We start from the raw sequence: 19,969 nt of genomic DNA, 5'->3' as shown, positions 1-19,969 counted from the left end.
AAGATCGACTTGAAGCATCAAATACAACACGTAATTTGGTTGTTGTGCTCTCGGGCCTTAAAACGCATTGATGCGGAATGAAGTAGTGTGGCTCACTCGGGATCTTATTGTTCGTTTGGCTCATGTGACCCAATGCTCTTTATTCATTCATAAAGTCCAGATACATTTTGCGAAGTTCTGGATCTTTTAATGTCCTTCTCTCCAGGGCCTGAAACCGCCGAACTGCGGTTTCATATGAATGACCGAGTAACTTACGGTCAGCTTTAAAGGGCATTCTGACTTGAAGCCGTCCTGAAGGCAATACTTGAGTAGTATTAACGAAAAAGTTTTCACACTGTTGTTGCTCTGGTGTGAATTTGATGCCGTTTGATTCTGAAGGTAATTCTTCTAGAGCCCAAAATTTTTGGACTACTGAATCTATTGACGTTAAGTCTTCTTCAGTTTGGCATAATGTGCTATTTACTTCGGGAGGAGGACTAAGACTGCTGACATATTTGCCAGATACAATCCATCCTAAAAGGGTTTTCTGAAGAGTTGGTTGGTTAGGACCATTTTTAATTTGACCAACAGCTAAAAGATCGAAAAATGTTTCAGCACCCAATAGGATATCCACTTTTTTAGATTTGTGGAATTCTGGGTCCGCCAATTCAATATTGTGCGGAATTTTCCAGCCATTAACATTGATGTTATGGTCTGGATGATTTGCCGAAATGCATCGCATTACCCAGAATTCCGCCGAAAATTCAAAATTATTTAACCGCGACTTGACAAACGCGTTTAGTTTTGACCCCACTTTTGTATTGGAATTGCCAATTCCAATTACGCTTAATGTTTTGTGCTGACGTCGAATCCGCAACTTTTGAGCCAAGTCCTCCGTCATAAAGTTGACCTGGGAGCCTGAGTCCAGCAAGGCTCTCGCAGGCAGGTAATCTCCGCAGCTGGTCCTCACTAGAATTACTGCTGTTGCCAACATGACCCGATCCGGCATACTGGCTGTATGCATGGCATGTGTGGTTGATGGTTGCGGATGAGGTACAGCGGGGAAGGACACTGGATACTGGTGCAACAGCGAGTGATGGGATCGATTGCATATACGGCAACGATCCGCTCTGCATTTGGAAACCGTGTGACCCTCTCGAACCTCTGCTGCACCGGAAGCGCCTTGAAAGTAGGGCAGGCAGTTAGATGGTGATCCCTCGGTTTGCACTGTTGGCAAAGAGGCTGCCTCGTATTTGCAGCAACCAGCGCCGATTTGGTCCTATCCGCCTGTTGTTGCTTTCCATGACTCGTACTGCCTGTTGGTATGGGCTTCGTCCTTGAGTATGATGATCCTTCCGCTGATAGCTGCTGGTATCTCCTATTTAGGGTGGCTTCACAGTCCTTCCACAGTGGCAGTTTGTCATAGTCTAGCGCTTCTTCCCATTTGGATCGGGTGGCAGAATCAACCTTTGTCATTACTATGTGTATAATTATTGCGTTCGTTATTTGTTTTTCATCGCCCAGCGATAGCAATGAATCATATACCGCTGACACTTCGTCAATCATTGAACGCAGGGAAGGCGCAGAAGGCTATGGGATTGTTGGCAGGTCAAAAAGTTTAGATATTGTATTGAAAAATATCAAACATTTATTATCATAAACTTTTTTGAGACTTGCCAACGCTTTCGGATAATTTTCATCCGACATCTGAAACGCTTTAACTGTTCCCAAAGCCTCTCCAGATAGAAAATTAACCAAATGGTTAAATTTTTCAATATCTGGGATATTTGTATCGTTATGAACCACGCTCTCGAACAAACAATAAAATTTTTGAACTCTGAATATTCTCCCTTGAATTTCGACAAATTCATTTTAGGGAGTTTTGAGCTGTGAGAAGCTACAAAAGATGTTTCGGCGAGTGAAGTTCTATTTTTCGCTAAAATTGACTTTATTATCGACTTCGTTTCAACGATTATGTCCTCTAACTCCCCTCTGGCCATGTCGTCCTCATCAATTTCTTCAATCTTTGATTGGCATTTCATTAATTTTTCACTATGTGAACTTTATATATCGAACGTGAACGACATTCCAATTCTATTGGATCTAAAGACATAGTCTTTTCGAGAAGGCCCGTTTTAATGCGCAAAATACTACTTTTCGCAACCGTTCTTTGACGTCTTAACGATTTTAAGTCCGTCAACTCCTTATTTGGAGACAGCTTTGTGAGAGTTGGCTTTGGCTTGCTAATTTTGCTTGTTTAAATAAAATTTCCGAAAAAAGACTACAACGGTTGGCAACAGATATACTGAGAATCGATAACGAAAACGATAAATAAATGTTGATTCCCAAATATACGAAAGCCAAACTAATAGCAATAAAAGTTGGCAACAAATATATTTGGAATCGGTGACGAAAACGAGAAAAAAAAATAATATTGATTCTCAAGTATACGAAAGCCAAACCGATAAATGCGCAAAATGAGCAATAGCACAAAAAAAGTAATTTAATCGGAAAATGTCCGAACGAAAATCGACAAAAATTGCGAAAAAACGACCGATAATTGCAAACGCGGATCGAAAAAATTGCGAAAAATATAATAATTTAATTTGCAATTAAGAATCGTTCACCTTTATTTCAAAATAAAGGGCTACCGCAAAATCCCAAAATCCCTTATTCACTTTTAATTCGTATATGTATATATGTACGTACATATGAGTATGTACTAATTTATATCTATATGTACGAGGATATGTATATATAATAAATACAATATAATCAATATGATGTAAAGTGAAAAGGGAGAGCCAAGAACTGAAAGTGCACTTGTTTTTTATGTTTGCCTTTTTTTTTTGCACTGCTTTCAGTAAATCGCACTTGTTACCTGGTGCGTCGGTGTGATGGTAGCAGCGGCTTGATGGCAGCAGCGACGATGGCGGTTGGTGGCAGCAGCGAGTGATGGAAGCAGCGATTGATGGTGGCAGCGAATGATGGCAGCAGCGATTGATGGCAGCAGCGAATGATGATAGCAACGGTGGTGACAGCAACGGTTTTAAGCACAACAGTTTTAAGCTTACCGGTTTTTCCACTAAGCGGCACTTTAAGCAGTTTATAAAAGTGTTACACAATTTTTTTTTTTTTTTTTACACTGTAACGCAATTATTATTATCCCTTTTTTAGGGCAAAACCGTTTGAGCTTTTATTTGCGCATTGAACCGCATGAAAAATTCACCTTGCACTGTACCACCTTTTCTTCTTATTTTTTCTCTTTGGATATTAGGTGAAATTGTCACACGAACATTTCAACACACACTATGTATTTATAATACTGTATGTATATATGTACGTGCACGCACTCCACAATAGCTCCTTTTTTTTTGCTCTTTTAGGCTGAGGTAAGTAAATTTATGCACTCCACTTTACAAATATATATGTATGTATGATTATTATTATTTTTTGTTTTTTATGCAGTATATATGTATGTTTAACTTAAGCTTTCTCACTTAGCCTTTTTTATATGTATTTTTTGCCACTGTGTTTAACACTTTTCACATCACTTCTTCTCTTTATTATCACTTTAGTTTTGTGTTTTATGTTTTATAATTATTTTTCCTTTTTCTGCATATGTATGTATATTTGGCCACTGTATTTAACCAAGAACACGTATGTCTGTAAGTATTATCACATTTCAATACACCGATATTTCTGTATTTGAATTTGTTATTTTATTGTTTGTTTTTTCAGGTTTAATTTTTTTTTCACTTCACTTGTCGAAATGCCGAAAACGAAACGAGTTGACAGGCAATTAGAAACGAAAACGAAAGTTAGCACTTTATTAAAAATATAACTAAGTTCACGCACTTAGTCCCTGCTCGGGCGCCATGAAAAATCTCAAGCGTTTTTGAGATGCGAAAAAATCTTTACTGGGGATCGTTCAATATTGTAATAGATTATGGTAAGTAAATATTAAGGTAAGTAGTAGATTAGTAGTATGAATGCATAATTAAGGTAAGTATACAATAATTTAAATAATTCAATATTTTATAATTTTTTATAATTCATTTTTCTTAATTTTAATTTCAGGTTTAAATATACATATATATTTTGTCGCTTGACGCAACAATGGTTTTCGGTCCTTTTTGAAATTGCATGAAAATATGTTCTCTAGTATATCTGAGCAATGTTAAAGATTAATGTATTACAACCAACACAAAATGAGGGATGGTGAAATTATATGGACAAGTTTTCTTAAAAGTTATGATATTATATTAAATATTATCAATAGTATACACCTTCTTCTTCTTCTTTAATGGCGTAGAAATCGCTAATGCGGTAATAGCCGAGTTGGCAACAGCGCGCCAGTCGTTTTTTTCCTTTCGCAAGGTGGCTCCAATTGAAGATTCCAGGCCAAACCACGTCTTCCTCTTACTCTGCTTCCCTCGGCGGGTACTGCATCGAATACTTTCAGAGCTGGCCAGTCTCTTAATTCGTTGAATTATGTCAATGTCGTTGTATATCTCATAGAGCTCATCGTTCCATATTCGCAGTGGCCAACGTGCAAAGAACCATAAATCTTTTGCAGAACCTTTCTCTCGAAAATTCGTAACGTCGACTTATCAGATGTTGTCATCGTTCATGCTTCTGCACCAAATAGCAGGACGGTAGTAATGAGTGACTTATAGAGTTTTGTTTTTGTTCGTCGAGAGAGGAATTTACTTCTCAAATGACAGCTTAGTCCGAAGTAGAAAGAATCAAGTGGAATAAAAAAATTTGTTGTGTGGGGAATAGGCGTCATTGTAGTACGATTTCGTTCATTTTCGTACGGTGATATACGAATATTAGAGAAATGCCACGTACTAAATTTTGTCGAAATCGGTTACTCGAGTCCCGAGATGTGGAATTTCACCCATTTTTACCCATCGTCCACTTGTCATCCCGCTCCCATAAAGGTCTCTCATATTTATGGATTTTTTGCGCTTTAAATAGTTTTTGGCAGTACCGCTATATGGGTATTAAGCGAGGTTAACTTCCGATTTCATCCATTTTCACGCTGTCGGTAGAAGTTTTTATAGTACTATGTCTTAAATTACAGTTTTATATCTTAATTAAGTACTTAGTTATGGATTTCGGTTAATGGCGTTCTGTGGGCGTGGCAGTGGTGAGATTAAGCCCATCTAAAAACTCGTAATTTTTTTTGTAATAAGGAACTCGTAACCATAAAGATATTTTACATTTTATTCAAGTTACAGCTTGCACGGGTGGACGGGAGGGCGAACAGACAGACAGTCCTCCATATTTCTACTCAACTTACCATTCTGATCATTTATGTTTATATTACCCCATATCTATCTCGATTAATTTTAGGTGATACGAACACAAGAAGAAATTATTTTTCAGATTGAAGTGCTGCTGGTGACGATTCAATGAACTAACTTGGTAAAAAATTTATCAAACAATGCACTTGAAATTTCCTAAAAATCTCTAACTCAAAAAAAATGAGCGTTGTCAATTCGATTTTAGTTAAAAGTGTCAACAAACCATCCGCATGCTAACCTCTTCGTTGTTGTTGAATAAAATTTTTCAAAACATTTACTATCATAGACGGCACTTGAAATTATTCTAAAATCTTCTGACTCATCAACTTACATATGTATGTTCATAAAACGAATAATATCGAGGCTACAAGTATTTCAACTTTAATGTGTTTTTTCACAAACAGTACTTAAATTGAATGTGCGTAAAAATGTAATTGTAACAGAAGTCCGTGTAGTAACACACAAAGTCCAAAAACAATGAAAAGTGGAAAAAAATCGTATCCACAAATCCGCCGTAAACGATACACAATTATCCGATATACATATGTATGTACATATGTATTTGCAACTTATACAGAACAGCGACGAAATATACCTCTCTATACGACGGCTGTGTTAAGTGTGAAGCGCAAAGGAGAAATAATAAAATTACGCAAACCTTTTGCACTTCTGCACGTCTTCTGCTTTCCAATGAGAATTCCATATATTGTACATATATTAACGGCAGCACAGTCTTAAACAGTAAACACAATTTTTTGTTAGTGTAATTATACCTGGTTTTTCAATAGGGATGATATGATATCTAATAGTACTGGTACTCATTTAACGTCGTAAACATATGGCAACATCGCAAATTCGCAATATCGTAAAACAGCTGTCACTTTTTACATGCATTAAATGGGACATAATGAGGACTAATATGAGACATTTGAAAACGACTTTTTTTATCTGCGCTCAAGTGGAAAGGCCAGACTGCTCTTCCTTTTTATGAATACCTTCACGTGATATTTGGACGTCGCATAAGTGTTCAGCCACCAGCGATTTATCAATCAACAGAGTTGGTGTCAGCGATGGACGATACATACAGGTAAACCTCCTACAACGCGGTGAATAGGTTCCTGAAAAACTCCGCGTTATATGGGACCCTAACTCCATACAAAAATCAGAGTTTGGTTCCAAAGTAAAAAAATGTTCAATAAAACATTGGAATTTGCTTAATATAATTTTGTGTATTTATTTGTTGAGTCATAAGAACATACATATTATGTATTTTAATAAAATTTAATTTATTTAAACAAAAACAAAACAAAATAAAATAAAATTTCAATTCTAATTCTATTCCAGTTAAAATATTTGATAAATTGAAGCCAAAATAGAAAGATAACTTTCTATTATTTCCCATCACTTAGTATGATTTGTTTCGAACGTTTTGTTCGAACTAGTTCAAAATCTGAGCTTGACGATTATTGGTTTGAAAAAATCGTGCATTGAAGTTTATTTGCTCCTATTTCGCAAATCTTTATAAATTAAATATTTCTACTCTGTCACTTAAAGGGTCGTTCTCCAAAATGTATTCTTCAAACTGCTTTGCCATATTTAAAACTTTCTCGATATTTTTATATTTTTTAGTGAAAAGTTTTTGTTTTCAACATCGGAAAGGTCGCCAGAGCTACCTCCAACTGATTCTTCATTTGTCATTGTCACTAAATCTGCTTCGTTTATTTCGTTGACAAAATGCAATGAATTTTATTTGGGTAAGAAAATCTTTTTCAAATTAAAATACTAAATATTTGGAAAAAACTTCGTAAAAATCGCGTTATAAGAGTAGCGTTGTAAGAAAATATCCGCATTTTGGGAACCGCGTTGGAGCGAAAACACGTTATAGGAAACCGCGTTGTAGGAGGTTTACCTGTATATGGAATATACTACCCCAAAGATAGACCCCGACACAAGTTTTTCGAGTCCATTACCCAGTCCGTCCGTTATTATGTATCCGTCTGCAGATGAAGTAGTTAGTCCGTCCGCTAAGTTTGCATGCACATCTACACCAAGAAGAAATATGAAAAGATCTTATAGCAGTTCAAATCCATTTTCATTACTTTTCGAAATCCAATATAAGAAGTTGGAACTAGAAACGAAAAAATTGGAATTTGAAAAAGAGAGAGAGGAAAACTATTTTCAATTGCAGAAATTGCGGTTGGAGAAAGAAATGGAAGTAGAAATGGAAAAAGTCAGATTGGAACACGAACGATTGAAAAGCTTAAGTAGCTCATAAGTTGCTAAAATGTAATCATCTGTATTCCAATATAAGATTTTTTCCATTTTAACTTTTTCTTCTTAATACATTTGTTGGTTTGTTTTACTTATAGTGACTTAGTGAATATGGTCCACCTTGCATTTCTTTACTTTATCCGTATTAAGTTATTTCTAGTCAAATAAATGTTTACTTGTTTATGTAAAGAAATTAAACTTTATTTGAAAAATAAATAAGAAAATAATTTTTAAATTAAGATATTTATAGATTAAACAATTGTTCAAAGATTTGTCGTCGCCTTATCTCCCCTTCATTGGTACGAGCATTTGGTTCCCATAACGACTCGTCAATACTGTGCTCCGATTCCTGAGGTTGGTAATCGAAATAATCGTCTTGTTGGAGTATAAAGTTGTATAACAATGCACAACAGAGAATCCATTTGTTAACTTTTCTGATACCATTTTAATTTTTTATATGAAGCCTTAAGCCTTTTTAACTACCAAATCTTTCCCTCAGCATTCCAAAACAATGTTCAATTCGAATTCTATATCGACTGAATGTTTTGTTAAAAAAAAGGTGCGTGGAGTCCCTACGCGCGGAAGAAGTTATACTTCTTAGCGGTGTTCAGAAATGCATAACATTTTCTATGAAAGAAAACTTAAATTCACACTTTATAATTTTATTATGCACATTTTATAAAGCAAAGTCTAAATGAAGGAATTTTAATTCGGAAAGAAGTTCTGTCTCTTCGTTACGGAAGGAATATGCAGCGTAACCATATATCTTTTGTAATCCATCAACACGCGTTGAAAGCCCAGCAGTTATCGGTGAATTGACGATCGTTGATTCATCAGTAGTTATAGATGCTCCCGCAGAGATTGATGAAACAGCAGACGTTGAATCTTTTTACGCGCTCTCTGATATTCCTCAGCTGTTTTCCTCTTCCTCGGTTGGCTGCCAGCTATCTTTTCCAATTTCTTCTTTTCCAGCTCTGCTTTCTTTCGTGCTCGGTATTCACGATAATATTGTGCTGATTTCCCTCCTCTTGAAACACGGCTACACCGTCTTTTTCCGCTGTTTATGTATATGTATATTGCTGTGATAAATTTATTTTCTATTAGTAAGAAAAAAATATTTATTAGTATAATATACGATGTTAAAAAGCAAAAATTTAAAAATAAATTCTGTTGAGATTCGAACCAGTGTTCACATCGTGACATTCTAGCCGCTTACCACCAACTAGTGATGAGCGATATTTCACTACCGGTGATTTTTTCACTGTGATTGAAAAATCGCAAATCGCAACTGCGATCACTTTCTATAAATCGCAGTTCGAACCAGTGATTGCGATCGCAGTTCGAAACTGTGATCGCAGTTCGAACCAGTGATTGCGATCGCAGTTCGAAACTGTGATCGCAGTTCGAACCTGTGATTTACGATAGCAGTTCGAAACTGTGACAGAGAACGTCTATCATAGAGAAGGTTCTCGGCGCGAAGAACGTAAAAATATTTTTGGCTAACTCGGTCGCGATGGTCCAGTTTGACCACATACAAATTATGAGCGTGTTTCACCATATTTAACAGCGATTGAGCGGTTTTTAGAGTCTATGAGCAATAACATGTTAAAATAAATAAAAGAGAACCAATGCAGGGCAATATACATACAAGTGTAATTATATGCAGGTGATTTCTGGTAGGCGGAGAAGTTTCTGTATGCTACATACATATGTATGACTTTTTCTAAAGCTAACATATACAAATATGTACATATGTATGTTCGCTCTTTTGCTTATATTCTTATATGTTTATATGCAAACATGTGTATTGGTATGAATTTTTTTGTGCTTATTAATGAATACATGTCCAATTTGAATATATTTGAATTACATAAATTACTTTTTCAAAGCAATATTCGTAGTTAATGCGAAAATAAAGCCTATTTTATAATTATTTTTTGAATATATCAAAACATACATACATATGTATACTTCCTAACATATGTATGTATGTATATAACAAACTATCATAATATTATTAAAAAAATGAAATATGTATATTACAATTGTGATAAATGTACATTAACCGTAAATTTTATCATTCAAAACTTATATGCACATGTATCATGACCATATGTGTTTATGTTCGCTTTCGCGAATTCAAATCATATTATCACTTATCAATAATATAACATGTGCGCGCTGCTCATACAGAGAACTTAAAAGTATAGAGAGACACTTATATGTACATATGTATGTATATTTGTATACACTTCCGAACAAATAATGCACAAGCATACAAACATATGCGTACACATGTGAACATGTCACCAACAAAAAATTGAAGCATTGTTCTACAAAAACAACAACTGCTCAAATAGCAGAAGCATCAAAAGTCAATATGGCAGCCGAATTGGCGAAGCCCAATTGTAGTAAATTTTACAACAAAAACGATTTCATTCATAAACGCAGGCGCATATGCCACAAGCGACCTCGCTTCATTCATATAAACAGACGCCGTAACATCTCCCCGAGCATGCCTTTGCCTACAAGCGTCTTTTCGCGACGATGGCAAAAGCTAAAAATCAAAAATTGAACAACTTTCTGATGCTTCTTCACAGAAAGAAGCGAGAAAAGTGGCAATATAGCTCTTGTCGATTTACAATATTTGTCAATTCTAAAATAAGTATTTTTCCGTGGCTCGCAAAAATCTGCGTCGACATATCGACAAGCAAGCAAGCTCATACATATGCATACATATTTACGTTAGTTTGTTGTCGAAGCAATTACAGCGGCAAGGGAAGCGGTAACAATCGGCGATCCACTGTATATTTCTTTCATGCATAACCAAACCATAATTAGGACAACGCAATGTAAGTGTCAATGGTGGTGCTGATGGTAAACGTTTGAAAAGCCACGGTGAGTACGCGGGTTCGAATCTCACAGAATTTATTTTTAATTTTTGTTCAAAGAAAGAAGTGAGAAAAGTGGCAACATAGGAGTTGTCGATTTATAATATTTGTCTAAAATATTTTTTCGTGACAAAAATCTGCGTCGATATGTATTCATGCTCATACGTATACATACATACATATTTACGCACGTTGGCCGGTGAAGCTGCTACAGGGGCATGGGAAGCGGTGACAATCGGCGGCCATTCGTTTATTTTTTCGGCACAGCTTGGATTTTTTACCAATGTTGTGACAAAGAAGATGCGAAAAGATGCGCGCGGCACTTGTTATTATGAATGTATGTAAGTACATATGTATGTGGCTCGCATTTGCCTTCGTAAACATACAAATGTGCCAAAGAAATAATATACATACATACATATGTATGTGTCATAGAAATTCTATGCGTACAAATATGGAAATGATTTACATACATACATGTACATATGGGCAAATGTGTGACCGCTTGGTCTTTTAACATGATATCAAAACGATTAATGACCAAAGCAAATATATAAAGGGTGATTTTTTAAGAGCTTGATAACTTTTTTTAAAAAAAAAACGCATAAAATTTGCAAAATCTCATCGGTTCTTTATTTGAAACGTTAGATTGGTTCATGACATTTACTTTTTGAAGATAATTTCATTTAAATGTTGACCGCGGCTGCGTCTTAGGTGGTCCATTCGGAAAGTCCAATTTTGGGCAACTTTTTCGAGCATTTCGGCCGGAATAGCCCGAATTTCTTCGGAAATGTTGTCTTCCAAAGCTGGAATAGTTGCTGGCTTATTTCTGTAGACTTTAGACTTGACGTAGCCCCACAAAAAATAGTCTAAAGGCGTTAAATCGCATGATCTTGGTGGCCAACTTACGGGTCCATTTCTTGAGATGAATTGTTGTCCGAAGTTTTCCCTCAAAATGGCCATAGAATCGCGAGCTGTGTGGCATGTAGCGCCATCTTGTTGAAACCACATGTCAACCAAGTTCAGTTCTTCCATTTTTGGCAACAAAAAGTTTGTTAGCATCGAACGATAGCGATCGCCATTCACCGTAACGTTGCGTCCAACAGCATCTTTGAAAAAATACGGTCCAATGATTCCACCAGCGTACAAACCACACCAAACAGTGCATTTTTCGGGATGCATGGGCAGTTCTTGAACGGCTTCTGGTTGCTCTTCACCCCAAATGCGGCAATTTTGCTTATTTACGTAGCCATTCAACCAGAAATGAGCCTCATCGCTGAACAAAATTTGTCGATAAAAAATTTTCGAACCGAACACTGATTTTGGTAATAAAATTCAATGATTTGCAAGCGTTGCTCGTTAGTAAGTCTATTCATGATGAAATGTCAAAGCATACTGAGCATCTTTCTCTTTGACACCATGTCTGAAATCCCACGTGATCTGTCAAATACTAATGCATGAAAATCCTAACCTCAAAAAAATCACCCGTTATATTACAATAATAATATATGTAAATCACACCTCTTATCATTTAAAACTTTCATACGCATCTATCCTGCAGATATGAATGTAATTACAAATCAATTTCAAATCAAGATATCATTTATCAGTAATATAAAAAGCGCGCGCTTCTCTATGTTTACGTACACACATACATATGTTTGTATGTGCGTATGACATTCTTACACAAAAAATGTATGCGTACGCATGTAAATCAAAAAATACAAACATTCTTCTGGAAAAACAACAAAAGTCTCAAAAATCATCATACATACATACTTACAATATGAGTACACATATAAATATGTGCGTATGACATTCCCACACAAACAATGCATACACAACATACATACTTACATGCGTTCACATGTGGATATGTCACCCGCTAAAATTACAAATATTGTTCTACAAAAACAACAATCGTTTGAAAAAGCATCAGAAACCAATATGGCAGCCAAATTGCCGACGTCAAAATTTATAGTAAATTACACAACAACAAAATTTTCATTCATGAACGCAAACGTACTTTCAAAAAGCATATTCGATTCATTCATAAAAGCAGATGCCATTACATCTCCCCGAGCATGCCTTGCCTACAAGCGTCTTTTCGCGACGATTTCAAAAGCTAAAATTCATAAATTGAATATATTTCTGAAATTTTATGGAAAAAAGTGACAACCCCGCAAATATATATCTAGAATAAAATTGCCACCATAGTTTATTTGTCGATTTTCAAGTCAAGAAATACATATTTCAAAGAAAATATTCAATATTCCTCTGATTTATGTGTACAGTCAATCCCGGCTAAGTAGTACTCCGCTTAAATGAAAATCAAATCCCTCCCTCATCACTCTTAACAGCCTATATTATATTTTGCTGCATCTCACGGGCTTTTTTTTAAATACATAAAAATTATTGTTTTTAGTACGACTCATTTAAGTATCCGCAGTCGCTTATGTACCATATTATATTTTAATTTTTAACTAACTACAAATATCTGCATCTTTGATTGTGGCACATAAACGGGATTGACTGTATTTGTCAAGGAATGTAGAAAATATTTTGTAATTCTGAAATATTTTTATGCAGCTGCGTCGATATGTATGGAAGCTCACGCACAAACATACATATTTACGCTGGTTTGTAGGCGTAGCTGTACAGCGGCAAGGAAAGCGGTGACAATCGGCGGCCATTCGTTTATTTTTTTCGGCATAGCTTGGATTTTCTACCAACAATACAATGTTTGACTTTTTTACAAAACGTGAAGTTCGGCAATTTGTTGCAGAGAACGTATAATATAGAGAAGGTTCAGGGTGTGCCGATTGTCAAAATGTTCCTCTTTTTGGAGGGGTTGAGTTTTCTATTAGTGGATTTCACCACAAAAGGAGGGGTTGAGTTTTCTATTAGTGGATTTCACCAATATTTAACAGGAGCGTCGAAAATAGCAGAATTGAGCATTTTCAGTGTTAAATGAGAAAAATAATGCTAATTTTAATGTTTAGAAATGTACGCTTACAGATTCGCGTATTTACAATGCGCAAACGGCTATGGATATAATTTATGGATATTCTCCATATATTTGATAACAAAGCTATGTATGTATGTATGTGCGATTTGACCTATTTAATGATAAATTCCATTAAATCTGTTGGAATTTATAATAAAGTCATATTTCCATTATTACCTAAATAAATATACATACATGTACGAGTATATATTGGGCATTAGAGGTTTTGATAACATTTTGAAGACCAAGCCGACGCACATATTCGCATATGGATGTAATTATGTGTACATACATATAAACAGATTTTTAAAAACCATACCCGTAATGATAATTTTTTTTTTTTTTTGATAAAATCTTAAAAGTCATATGCATATAATTATGTACATATGTGTACATGTAAACAGATTTCAAAAACCATACGCATAAAGTTCACATATGTATGTATGTACTTTTGTGTTCATGTAAAAAAATTTGAAAGAATCTTTCGCATAATGTTTGTAAATTTGTCTACACACAAATTTGTGTGTAAATATACACACCCATTGTTTCATACAAAAACTCCGTTGCCACGGACAACAAATTGCCGAACTTCACGTTTTGTAAAAAAGTCAAACATTGTATTGTTGGTAGAAAATCCAAGCTATGCCGAAAAAAATAAACGAATGGCCGCTGATTGTCACCGCTTTCCTTGCCGCTGTACAGCTCCGCCTACAAACCAGCGTAAATATGTATGTATGTTTGTGCGTGAGCTTCCATACATATCGAGGCAGCTGCATAAAAATATTTCAGAATTACAAAATATTTTCTACATTCCTTGACAAATACAGTCAATCCCGTTTATGTGCCACAATCAAAGATGCAGATATTTGTAGTTAGTTAAAAATAAAAATATAATATGGTACATAAGCGACTGCGGATACTTAAATGAGTCGTACTAAAAACAATAATTTTTTTGTATATATTTAAAAAAAAAAGCCGTGAGATGCAGCAAAATATAATATAGGCTGTTAAGAGTGATGAGGGAGGGATTTGATTTTCATTTAAACAGAGTACTACTTAGCTGGGATTGACTGTACACATAAATCAGAGGAATATTGAATATTTTCTTTGAAATACGTATTTCTTGACTTGAAAATCGACAAATAAACTATGGTGGCAATTTTATTCTAGATATATATTTGCGGGGTTGTCACTTTTTTCCATAAAATTTCAGAAATATATTCAATTTATGAATTTTAGCTTTTGAAATCGTCGCGAAAAGACGCTTGTAGGCAAGGCATGCTCGGGGACATGTAATGGCATCTGATTTTATGAATGAATCGAATATGCTTTTTGAAAGTACGTTTGCGTTCATGAATGAAAATTTTGTTGTTGTGTAATTTACTATAAATTTTGACGTCGGCAATTTGGCTGCCATATTGGTTTCTGATGCTTTTTCAAACGATTGTTGTTTTTGTAGAACAATATTTGTAATTTTAGCGGGTGACATATCCACATGTGGACGCATGTAAGTATGTATGTTGTGTATGCATTGCTTGCGTGGGAATGTCATACGCACATATTTACATGTGTACTCATATTGTAAGTATATTATTTGTGTCATACGCACATACATACATACATATGTGTGTACGTAAATATAGAGAAGCGCGCGCTTTTTATATTACTGATAAATGATATCTTGATTTGTAATTACATTCATATCTGCAGGATAGATGCGTATGAAAGTTTTAAATGATAAGAGGTGTGATTTACATACATACATATATTATTATTGTAATATATTATGTTTTTAGGATATTACGATAGTATTTCATATACATAAGTATATAGCATATTTATGTACATGCATACGAAATTATATAATATTATCAAAGATAAGAAATATTCAAAAAGTAGCATTTATTTGGATATTAACTACAAATATTACCTTGAAAATAGCATAGCGTTGATAACGTTATTGTTAAATGTTATCAATTTTGCCTGAATTTACAAAAATTCGCAAAATCATATTCATATCAATTGATATGATACATGTAAACGTATAAAAATATAAGCCAAAAAGCCAACATGCGACTGTAAAAGCAATGTATATTTCAGAGCATAATTTTCATTGAATTCTCAGCTCTGTTCACTCATTTCTGTTAAAATTTCTCCTGACGAGCCAAAAGTGGTGAAATCCACTAATAGAAAATTCATGGCTCTTGACAGTTCACACGCTTGTCCGTAGTTGAACCTTCTCTATATTGTACGTTCTCTGTTTGTTGTCCGTGGCAACGGAGTTTTTGTATGAAACAATGGGTGTGTATATATTTACACACAAATTGGTGTGTAGACAAATTTACAAACATTATGCGAAAGATTCTTTCAAATTTTTTTACATCAACACAAAATTACATATGTACATATGTACATATGTGAATATGTGAACTTTATGCGTACGGTTTTTGAAATCTGTTTACATGTACACATACATAATTATATGCATATGACTTTTAAGATTTTGTCAAAATGGGATTTTATCAAAAAAAAAATTATCATTACGTGTATGGTTTCTAAAAATCTGTTTATATGTACACATAATTACATCCATATGCGAATATGTGCGTCGGCTTGGTCTTCAAAATGTTATCAAAACCTCTAATGCCCAATGTATACTCGTACATATGAATGTATATTTGTTTAGGTAATAATGGAAATATGACTTTATTATAAATTCCAACAGATTTAATGGAATTTATCATTCCATAGGTCAAATTGCACATACATACATACATAGCTTTGTTTTCAAATATATGGAGAATATCCATAAATGATATCCATAGTCGTTTGCGCATTGTAAATACGCGAATCTGTAAGCGTACATTTCTAAACATTAAAATTAGCATTATTTTTCTCATTTAACACTGAAAATGCTCAATTCTGCTATTTTCGACGCTCCTGTTAAATATTGGTGAAATCCACTAATAGAAAACTCAACCCCTCATTTTGTGGTGAAATCCACTAATAGAAAACTCAACCCCTCCAAAAAGAGGAACATTTTGACAATCGGCACACCCTGAACCTTCTCTATATTGTACGTTCTCTGAGTATAGTCTTAACTTCTTAACGGCCAACGCAGAGTATTTTCAACCAAAAGAGATTTATTCATTAAAATCACCACTCAGAAGTCGTTTTATCCCTTGTAAGCGAGCGATTTTCGAAGAAACATTTCTAATATGCTAAAAGACAAAATTAGAAATGAATTTCTTAAATGTCACGCTCCTAGATAAAACGATATACCTCGTCCTCGTGGGTCGATTTCCAAAAGCACAGAAATGATTCTGTGAATTTATTCATTAAAATCGCCACTCAGAAGTCGTTTTATCCCTTGTAAGCGAGCGAATTTCTTAAATCTCACGCTCCCAGATAAAACGATATACCTCGTCCTCGTGGGTCGATTTCAAAAACCACAGAAATGATTCTGTGTGATTCTGAAAGGCCAACGCAAAGTATTTCAATTAAAAGTCACACAAAATAGTTGAGAATTCGCAGAACAAACGAAAAGAAAAAGAAGTATAACTTCAATAATGCACAAGCATACAAACATATTTAAGAGCACACATGTGAATAGGAAAAATAACAAGTTAGCGAGTTAGTGACGTGACGTGTTTTTCTTGGTGCTCCGTTTATGGCATCAAATACGATAGGAAATAATCCCAAATTGATTCCTAAGCGCGCAGAAACACACACAGTGTCCACATCAGCACAAGTTAGTCAAAACTGAGCATAATAAAGCTACAAAAGCGGTGAGTGCTAAAACAATTAATAAATATTTATTTATTTGGGAGAAGGTGCGCACAAAAGGGAAATCCAGAAGAGCGTATCTTCTTAGCTCTCCCTTTGATACCTGCTTAGATCCCACAACCCACAACCCACGCAAAGAGAAATTCCTGGGCGTTTTAAGCTGAGGAATTCTCGAGCAACAGCTACACTAGCGGACTGCTATAGGAATAGCTGAGAAATGTCAGCTAAACCTAAAGCAGCATATGCCATCTCTGGTAACAAGGAGGATTGTAGCCCGTTTACAAGGAGCAACAAAACCGCCCGATCAAGAGGTGACCCTACCAAATACGGCCACGCACGATGTGACTCCATCAAGTAACATCATAATGGCAACTAACCAAGCCAGCGCAGCCGACCTGCCAACACAAGGCACCACTAGAAACGAAGATGTAATAAGTGTGAGCGAAGGAGAGAGCGCGCTTGCTGGTCTAGGCATACTAATAGAGGAGTTAATCGCGCTCACCCATGGCCAAAAACAAAGGCATGTAAACCAGCATATGCGAAACGTAATAGACAAAATTTCGCAATTGCAAAAACAAGCAGTAGCAGAGGTGAGAGAGTCGGCAATCCACCTGACCGCCCAGACCAAAAGAGGTCGCATTACACTCAGCGAAGAACCAATGGCGGAAGAGCAGACTCAACAACAAAGCAAGCGATCTTGTATCAATTCGCCAAAAACCCGAGCAAGAACAAGCCTAATTGGTCAGTTCAAACGATCAGAAATAAGAAATGATATTTCTACTCAGCAAATGTTTGGAGCCACTGCAAAGTCGCCAACAATAAAACAATTAGGCACGCAGCCAAACAAAGGGTCCATTAATAAGGCAACAACAACAAAGCCAATGGAAGAACAGTGGAATACAGTAGCTAAGAAAGGCAACCAGAAGACAGCAAAATTGCCGAAAACAAAGCCCCAAGCGATTTTAATATCAAAAAATGGGAACCTTTCCTATGCGGAGATGCTACGGAAAATCAAGTCCGACTCAACACTTAGTGGATTCGGAAATGTCGTGACAAAGATACGCAAAACGCAAAGTGGTGAAATGTTGTTACAATTCAGCGGAGCAGTGATTCCAACCGAATCTAAGGAGTCTATGAAAAAATGTCTTGGGGATCAAGCTCACATTAAACTGCTGACCCAGGAGATTCTACTGGAGTGCAAAGACCTTGATGAAGTCACAAGCAAGGAAAAAGTCCTTTATGCCCTGCAAAGGGAATTAGGAAACCCTGAGCTGACAATCTCGTCAATCAAGAGCTTAAGAAAGTCCTATGGAGACACCCAAACGGCACTCATTAAACTCCCGATTGAAGCAGCTAGACAGCTGCTAGTGACTAGAAAGCTGAAAGTTGGTTGGGTAAGCTGCCGTATACGAGAATATAGGCAACCACAGCGATGTTTTAAATGTCTCGACTACGGACACACGGCAAAAACATGCACAAACGAGGACAGATCCAGACTCTGCAGGAGATGTGGCGAAGGGGAGCACCAGGCAAAGGATTGCAACAACAAACCAAAATGTTTGCTCTGCTTGAAAGCCGGAACAAAAGAAATTGAGCACTTTACAGGAAGCGTCAGGTGCCCGATATACAAGAAAGCAGCTCAGCAGGTCACATGAGGTTCTTACAACTGAACGCAAACCATTGCCAAGCGGCACACGACTTATTGAAACAGTCAGTTGCCGAAAAGCAAATTGATGTGGTTCTACTAAGTGAACCATACAAAATCGGACAAGGCGTAACCTGGACAAGTGACACTCGAAAGAAAGCGGCTATATGGAAATGCAATCCCAACTTTGCGCAGCTGGAATCGCCTTTCTCTTCAGATGGTTTTGTTCGTACAACTATCAATAATATTAATATATACAGCTGCTACTTACCTCCAAGCCTTAGCGACGAAGAATACAGGAGTATTATCGACAACCTAGTGGCCGATGCCAGATGCAAGACCAAAATTATAATAGCTGGAGACTTTAATGCCTGGGCTATCGAGTGGGGATGCAAAAGAACCAACAGCAGAGGTAAAACTTTACTTGAAGCTTTTGCTTCTCTTGATCTGGAGCTTTTAAATGCTGGCAACCAATGCACATTTAACAAAGGTGGCCGACAATCTGTGATAGACCTAACGTTCGTACACTCGAGCTTAGTTCGCAAATCTCACTGGGAAATTAGTGATCATTACACTTTTAGCGATCACTATGCAATTATATTCGAAATAAATACCGCACACGAACGACAGCGTTTACCGACCCGAAAAATAAGTAACTGGCGACCCACAACGTTCGACCCAGACCTTTTTGAAGAAGTCTTTAGGCTAACTTCTCTTCCCGACAATTTTTTGTCGGCTAACAAAGCTGCTCACTCGATTATGAGCTGTATTAAGAATGCATGCGACGCTTCAATGTCTAAGCTATCTCGACGCAAACACCATCCCCCAGTGTATTGGTGGAATGAGACGATCGCCAGGTTACGAAGAGAATGCCAGCAAGCAAGGCGATTATACCAAAGGTCACGAGGTACACCTGTATACACCACTCTCCAAAAACATTTTAAGGAGAAAAGAAAACTGCTGAAACAAGCAATTAAAAAAAGCAAACAGGAATGTTTCCTTAAATTGTGCGACGATGTCGAAAACAACGCTTGGGGACTCGCTTACAAAACGGTAATGGGGAAACTCCGAACTGGCG

General features: G+C 36.1%; 2 protein-coding genes and 2 pseudogenes across 10 annotated transcripts in view; 1 reads left to right on the top strand and 3 right to left on the bottom strand.

Moving 5' to 3' along the window:
- Positions 1-19,969, bottom strand: part of LOC105233578 (FERM domain-containing protein 5) — a 753,696-nt gene that overhangs the window by 154,697 nt on the left and 579,030 nt on the right. The window lies entirely within an intron of this gene.
- LOC109579258 (uncharacterized) overlaps positions 1-19,969 on the top strand; it is a 464,513-nt gene that overhangs the window by 361,257 nt on the left and 83,287 nt on the right. The window lies entirely within an intron of this gene.
- LOC125775908 (small nucleolar RNA U3) lies at positions 16,619-16,794 on the bottom strand (annotated as a pseudogene).
- Positions 16,807-16,936, bottom strand: LOC125775934 (small nucleolar RNA U3; annotated as a pseudogene).

This window comes from Bactrocera dorsalis, chromosome 1, assembly GCF_023373825.1.
Source record: "Bactrocera dorsalis isolate Fly_Bdor chromosome 1, ASM2337382v1, whole genome shotgun sequence".
Lineage (NCBI taxonomy): Eukaryota > Metazoa > Arthropoda > Insecta > Diptera > Tephritidae > Bactrocera > Bactrocera dorsalis.
Note: the sequence above shows the minus strand (reverse complement) of the source record. Positions and strands in the feature narration are given on the sequence as shown.